Genomic DNA, 8,307 nt, shown 5'->3' with positions numbered 1-8,307 from the left:
CCGGGACGCCCTCGCCTCCCGACTCCACTCCACGCTCCAAACTGCCTCTGCCCAAAACTCTCTCCACTCTTCTGCCACTCTCCGCTCTTCCACCGCCGACTCTGCCCAAACGGACTCTGCGCTCTTCCAAGGCCGACTCTGCCCAAACCGACTCTGCCGAGATTCGCCCCGCGCTCGGCGCTTTATAGGCCGGTAGGAGAACCCATATGCAAATTTCCGGATCAGGACGAGCTCGGGAGTGGAGCCACGCTCGCCCATTGGACGGAGGAAAAGGGGCGTGAATCTCCCCTGATCCTAGAATTTGCATATCTCGATTCCACACAGACGTGCCTGGAGGCCGGGCCAAACCTTCCCACACTTGCTGATTGGACGGATGAGAAGTGGGCGTGTAGCATTCCTGATCCGAATTCTCATCGGAAAGGCCGCATTTTGCACTCGCGGCTCGGCGCCTGTCTTGTACGAGCCCAGGACAGCCCGATGCTCGGTGCTCACAGGTGGTGCGGGAATGGCCGCAGAAGGAGAGAGGTGAAGGTGGTGGAGGGTTTATGGTGGTGGTTTATGGCCATGGCGCCGTTTGGAATGGCAGTGATGCGATGTTTGCGGGAGCGAGTTGTGAAGGTAAAGATCGTGGCTGCTGGCATTGTTGTTGTTGTGTGATGGTTGGAGCGTGGTTGGTTCAAAATAAAGATAGAACAGAAAAACGGCTATCTCAAAGCATCGCAGCCCGAATGAATCACATTTATTCCCTCTAAACAACGGGTTTGGGGCTAACTACACATGTACTTACAGAGATATCTCACCTACGGGACCTGAATGGTGGTTTGCGAATTTCCACAACCGTAACACTATATATATATATATATATATATATATATATATATATATATATATATATATATATATATATATATATATATATATATATATATATATATATATATATATATATATTTGGTTCACGAGTCAGTAAGTGACCACTATATTCGTTGTGGGTGTGTCTGTCTGTTTGTCTGTCCCGAGCATAGCTCAGGCTTTGATCCGATCCTGGTAAAATTTGGGTGGGAGGTTTATATCTTGATCTTGCTGTGTTTTCCTGAGAATGGGAGGGCTGCGCCCCATTATGGGCGGAGCCACGCCCAAAAAAATGTGTTTTTAGGGGGTGGCTGATTTCAAGTTACATCTTCTCCGAGGGGGTTTGTTGAATCTGGCAGGGGTTTCAGTATTTGGTTTGCACAATCGCACCTGCATAACCCCACAGAGCTCGATTTTTCATTTTCGTCACAAGGTCAAGGTCACAAGGTCACAAGGTCACGAACTTAGAAAATGTCAAAAAAAAAATCAATAAATTGGGCATCGAGCTCCTAGGGTTTTCAACTGTTTTGAATGAAAGTTGGTATGCAAGTAGTGCTCTTCGAGTACTACAACTTATATAATTTTCGTTTTTCCCGATTCCCGCCAGTTTGCCCGTGGCGTCCCCTCAAAGGTCAAAACATAAAAAAGGCGAACCATGTGCATTGCTTGTGAACCATCGCCGTCTCCAGACTTGTATATATATGAATGTGGTCACCATTTCGCTTGGTGACTTGTGGAGTGGTAGTCACTGTAATTCTTATTTACAATAAAGACAGATTGCTACACCAACAAGGCAATGAGTCATGAAGTTCCCAGATGCACAAACAGGTTGCAACAATGTTACCCAACACCATTGTCATCAGGATTGAAGTAGGTAAATGAAAGTTTGCTCGTGCTCAAAATTTCTATGCCTGAGAAACACAAAATCTAGTAATATTCATGTAGCATTCCACTGAGGATCGAAACAAAACTCACAAAGACTTTGCGTTGACAGTCAGAATGTTTCTTGATATTCATTCTTAACCATATAACTGATAATGATGTGGTTATCCGCATCTTTGGAAACACTACACTGTGGTAAAAAAATATACATGTTGTAAGCTGCTCCATTGGTACCGGAAACACTCCTGAGCGACAAATTGCCACATTGAATTGGTTGTGGAAGGTCGAATTTGGATTCCTCACCTCCGAATAGCTTGGATACATCTACTTTCATGGATGGCCAGATCGTTTTCTTGTCACAAAAATAGATTTCTTGGCCCGTTTTGACCTGACGTTTCACGGTCTATTACGTTTGCCAGGTCTCCCAGACCCCAGGACTGGAAAGGTGGATAGATGTTGATGCCTGCATACAAGGGTGAACAGTGTGTGTGTGTGTGTGTGTGTGTGTGTGTGTGTGTGTGTGTGTGTGTGTGTGTGTGTGTGTGTGTGTGTGTATGTGTATACAGGTATGTGTGTAATTCACTTTACCCTTCCCAGTGAAGCATTGTTCTTGAACTCTTTTCACACACAGGTTTTATTGTACAGTAAGTAATTTGTCATTGTAATAAAGAGGTGAAATTCAGTTTTAACAACATGATGTATGTTCAAACGGATGGTGTGGCCATGGGTTCTCCATTAGGCCTCGGTCTTGCAAATATTTTTGTAGGCTATCATGAAATGCAGAAACTGACTGGTCGGAAAGGGGTCGATTCCCCCATCATATATACTATCGGTATGTTGATGACATTTTTTCTTTGTTTGTGTCTCGGATGGTCAGGTCAGGTATGGGAGCATGTGCCAGAACAGCACGTCGCTGCGTCCACTTTCCGCCGGTACTCCAGGGGCCTCCGTCTGGCCATCCCCCAGGCAGATGCCAGGCCCATCCCCATCTCCTTGAGATGATGGTCAACCTGTTGCAACCATGAGGCACGTGGTCGACCCACTGGCCTCCTCCACTCATGAGACTCCCTCGCTGAGAGAATCTGGTGAGCAGGATCAGCGTCAGGAAAACGAGCCACATGTCCATACAGCCGCAACTGACGCTCATGGACTATGCAGGTAACAAATCTCATCCGAGTCTCTCTCAGCAACCGCTCGTTGGACACAAAATCCGACCAGCGATAACCAAGGATTCTCCGAAGAGACCTGGTACCAAAGGAATCAAGTCTCCGTCTCAGATCATTTGTCAGAGTCCAAGTCTCGCATCCATGGAGCAAGACTGGAAGTACCAAGGACCTGAAGACTCGGACTTTCGTCCTCCCGCACAGGTACCGGCAGCACCACACCCCATGATCCAGTGAATCCATGACTCCCCAGGCCCGACCCAGACGTCTATTGACCTCTGACTCGCAGCCAGCAGAGACATGAATATCACTGCCAAGGTAAGTGAATCTCTCCACGACCTCAACATCCTCACCACAAACAGACACAGACAGGACAGCAGCATCCAAGAAGTCACCGAAAGCCTGGATCTTAGTTTTGACCCAAGAAACCCGTAATCCCAGTGGCTCCGACACCTCATTCAGCACCTCGAGGGCCCCCAAAAGGATGTCTAAAGTCTCCGCAAAGATGACTGCATCATCTGCAAAATCAAGGTCCGAGATCTTGACATTCCCAAACGACGCACCGCAGCTTGATCTCTCCGACATCCTCCCTAAAATCCAGTCCTTAAAAGTGCTGAAAAGTGTGGGGGCAAGTACACATCCCTGACGAACTCCAGTAACAACTGGAAATAAGTCAGAGATGGTACCACCACACTTCACAGCACTCTCAGTACCAGAGTAGAGTTCAGACATCAGATCGATCAGTTTTGGTGGCACCCCACGAAGACCAAGAATTCTCCAGAGGACATCCCGATTGACTGAATCGAACGCTTTACAGAGATCAACATAGGCTGCAAGCAACCCCTGCCAAAACTCGCGTCTGCGTTTGGTGAGGACACGAAGGGCAAGGATACGGTCAATCGTTGACCTCTTTGGTGTAAAGCCTGACTGCTCTGGATGCTGGTGCTCAAGCAGATGGTGGCGAACCCTATCAAGAATTATCCGAGCAAAGACCTTGCCCGGCACTGAGAGCAGCGTCACCCCTCGGTAGTTGTTGCAGTCTTGGCGATCACCCTTCCCTTTCCAGAGAGGGACAACAAGGCCCCTCTTCCAGTGAGTAGGGATGAGGTCATTGTTCCAGGCAGAGCACAAAACTGCATGCAACGACATGAGTGCAGCACTTCCACCAGCCTTGAGAAGTTCAGCATGGATGCCACAGATCCCTGGAGCTTTGCCCCGTTTCAACTGGTTCACCGCAGCCCGTGTTTCCACAAGCGAAGGTGGACCACAGTTGATTCGAGGGTCAGCAACAGGGATTGTAACACCCTTGACGTCCAACTCGACAGCTGGGGGATCAGCCTGGTACAACCGCTCAAAGTAATCGGCCCAGCGGGCCTTCACTTCAGACTCCCCTGTCAAGAGCCTACCACTCTCCGCTCGGACTGCAGTGCTCCGAGAGATGGGCTTGGATGAACGCAATGCGCGAATTCCCCTGTAAGCGGGACGAGAATCACCTGTCCACAGGTGATGCTCTACCCCCTCACAGATTCCTCGCACATAGGCCTCCTTGTCCACCCTCAGTGCACGTACAGTTTTACGCCTCAGCTCCCTGAACAGCTCAGCTCTGCCATTCAGCCTGGCCCTGTGACTCTGGTCAATGGTATCCAGTGTCCCTTGAGAGACAAAATTCTTCTTTGCCCTGTGGTGAGCTCCAAGACATCCACCGGCAACATCAAGGACGGTGGTCTTGAAGGCACTCCACAACTCTTCAGGACCCCCCAAAGCACCCAGACCCCCCAAGTGTCCACTCAGCCTGTTCGCAAACTCCTCAGCTACTCTCTCATCCCTGAGCTTGGCAACATCCAGCCTCGGCTGGGATGGTACCATTCTCCAGGATTTAAGGTGCAGCTTTAGAGTTGCTACAACAAGCCTGTGGTCAGTATTGAGGAACTGAGCACTCCGGTAGACCCTGCAGTTCTGGATCATCCTCCAATGACCGTCAATGAGGACATGGTCAATCTCCTTTGCCACACCGCCAGCGTTGGAATACCAAGTCCAGCGATGAGCTTGTGGGCGCTGAAATCATGAACCAGCCACCCTAATTCCATGACTTCTTGCAAAGTCAAGGAACTTAGTGGTATTCTGGTTCATAGTTCCTGACCCATGGGGACCAACACACACCTCATAACTATCCCTATCAGTTCCAGTCGATGCATTGAAATCCCCCAAGACTAGAAGTGTATCTCGTCTGGGGCACTGATCAACCACAGACTCGAGCGTGGCGTAGAATGTGTCCTAACAGCTTTTGTTTCTGATCTACCTTCTGCTGAGTGCAAGTACCACGTCCGCTGCTGTAACAGTTTCACGAAAGTCCCCACATATGCTGATTTGCCAACTGGCAGTGCAGATCAAAATGCTCTGAAGGAAGTCATTGAGTACATGAACCGAGACAGGTCCAGAATATGGAATAGTGTTGAACTGCATTCCCTGTACTCGGATCGAGGTGGCAAGCTCGCTCGACGTGACTTGTTAAGCAACTTGACTGACTGCATGAGTAAGGATGTTATCGTTGTTCGGGTAGATGGCTGTGCTGGCATTGTTGGTTTCCGTGAGTCCGTTGCTAAAAGTCTCAAGATAGTTAAGGTAGATGATACGGATGAGAGGAGCATTGCTTCCGTGGTGAGGCAGATCAAGCATGAGGCACAGTGACCTATCTGAAATGTGCCAATTCTGACCTATCAGAGTTTACACAGGCCAACACAATCAAGGCGACCAGCCCAAGTTTGTTGTTGTTGGTTTCGGACCTGGTCTCCGGTGGTAAAGTGACCAAGAAATCTCTGAGCCTGAGCCAGTCAATACAGAGTCAAGTTACAGGAACCAGAAATTAGACAACATTAGGACTGGCCGTCAAACTGTTGCACTGGCACGGCAGTTCCGAACTTCTCAAACCCCTTCATGAACATGGCTTCACGACCTCGTATGATGAGGCCCTGAGATTCCAAAAAATGGCCGCGCATCTACGAGGTAACAATGCACAGGTTCTCCACCAGTTCATGGGGTTGTGTAGAACCGTTGGCGCAATCTTCGCGTGGTTTGACAACTTCGATCTCCAGGTATTCACACCCAATGGTCGACGCACTACCCATGTCCTCTCACATGAATTCCAGCAACCTCATCCCGCAGGTATGCTGGAGTATGGCCACGCTGAGCCAGGGATGCAGACCATCTATCTATAATTCCAGCAATCTGTGTGTGTGTGTCTGTCTGTTTGTCTGCGACTGCCGTTTCTCGACGACCGCCGGTCAGATCTGATTGAAACTTGGCAGGACTATTGCCGGGGCCCCACAGATGTGCTTTTCGAGGTTTGATGTCGATCGGACGAGCGGTTCCCAAGTTACGGCCATTTATCTGTCAACCAATGACAAGACACGGTGATATGACGTCACGAATGACGTCACAATTAATGTTTATTTATTTATTTTTTATTATTTTTATTTTTTTGCACGATTGACGGTCCGATCTGATTGAAACTTGCCAGGATTATTGTTGGGGACCCGCTGATGTGCCTTTTCAAGGTTTGATATTAATCGGACAAGCGGTTCCCAAGTTATGGCCATTTATCTGTCAACCAATGACAAGAGACGGTGCTATGACATCACGAATGACGTCACAATGCTTTTTTTTTGCACGATTGACGGTCCGATCTGATTGAAACTTGCCAGGAATATTGCTGGGGACCTGCGGATGTGCCTTTTCGAGGTTTGATATTAATCGGAGGAGCAGTTCCCAAGTTACGGCCATTTATCTGTCGACCAATATCTGCGAGCGAGGGGGACGGGAGAGGGGGGGATGAGAGTGGTGGCGAGAGAGAGGGGTGAGAGAGGAGGGGAGAGAGGAAGGGTGAGACTAGGGGGGATAGAGGGGGCAAGAGAGGGGGAGAGAGGGGGCAAGAGAGGGGGAGTGAGGGGGTGAGAGGGGGGAGTGAGGGGGTGAGAGGGGGGAGTGAGGGGGTGAGAGGGGGGCGAGAGAGGGGGATGAGAGTGGGGGCGAGAGAGGGGGGTGAGAGTGGGGGCGAGAGAGAGGGGGGATGAGAGTGGGGGGCGAGAGAGGAGGGCGAGAGAGAGAGGGGGTGAGAGAGGGCTGCACATACTGGCACTCATCTCCAGGCACGCACCTACGGGCCAGTACTAGTACTTGCAAAATCTGCTGAGCAGTCGTCTCCACCTGAACTTGACATCACGAAGTATGGGTGGGAAATAAAAGATGGCATCCCAATACCAGCAACCTCCGATCAGCCCTCAGGACCGCAATATCTCATGGATGTAGTGCGGTGCGGCTGTAAGGCGGCGGTGAAGGCGTGCGGCACTGAACGTTGCAGCTGTCACCATGGAAAGATATCATGCACTGTGTATTGCGCTTGTGTTTGTCGTGATGCCTGCTTCAACCCGTTCAAGACAGGAGACGAAGACCAAGATGAAGTGGAAGAGGAAGGAGAAGCAGATGTGGAAGATGACGAGGAAACTGAACATCTTGATCTTGCATTCGGCTCTGATGATGAATGGGAGAAATCGCCGTTAATGAATAAACGCTTGACCACCATCGCTCTGAAAATGTCATTATTATCTTACCAAAACGAAGTTTTTGCAAGATATGTTAGTCAGCTTGTATGTTTTTTTGTTTGTTTGTCTGTAATCACGTATAAAAAATTCTGCAGAGCACAGTTATCATTGGAAATTTTTGTAACTTCGCATATCAGAGGCCTATAGAGGTCCCTTTCAGCGCACAAAATTTTGAAGGTCAAGGTCAAAGGTCAAGGTCACTTTGTCGCAAATCAGGGGAGTCGACGAAACCCTTATTTTTGAGTAGTTTTAATCTAATCGTCTCCAAACTTAATGGGAATGTAGTATATGGTCTGGCGCTCAGCTGATTAGTTTTTGGTGGCGATTGGCCTTGACCTTCATGGTTCGCACCTGAGGTCAAACATATTTGACCCTAAGGTCAAATTTTCAAGTTTTAGGAACCATATTGTGTAGTACCTCAAATTGAACACCTCAATGAGCGCTTTCGAGATATGTCAAGCTTGAGACATTATGACGCCATTTGGTGACATTATGAGGCAAAAGCATATTTTTCATGGTTACTCTGTAGAACGATTATCATCGGAATCTCTCGTCGGCAGATATTCCTCAAGGAGTCGTTCCTGGTGGATAGCAGCTCTGTTCACCTCAGTGTGACCTTAAAGAAGTCACACGTGGTCACCTTTTGGCAAGATACGGGTCACCCTGCGGGTGACATTGGTTTATTATCTTATTTCATTTTTGCCGAAAATGACCTTGAACTTGACCTTTGACCCCAAAACACAAATTTGACCTCAGAAATCGATTCATCTGGTCAAAAGTATACAGAAAAGAGGTATCACACGTGATTGTAA

The sequence above is a fragment of the Eptatretus burgeri genome, chromosome 1, assembly GCF_056783735.1.
Source record: "Eptatretus burgeri isolate ZD-2024b chromosome 1, Ebu_testis_v1, whole genome shotgun sequence".
Classification (NCBI taxonomy): Eukaryota; Metazoa; Chordata; class Myxini; order Myxiniformes; family Myxinidae; genus Eptatretus; species Eptatretus burgeri.
Note: the sequence above shows the minus strand (reverse complement) of the source record.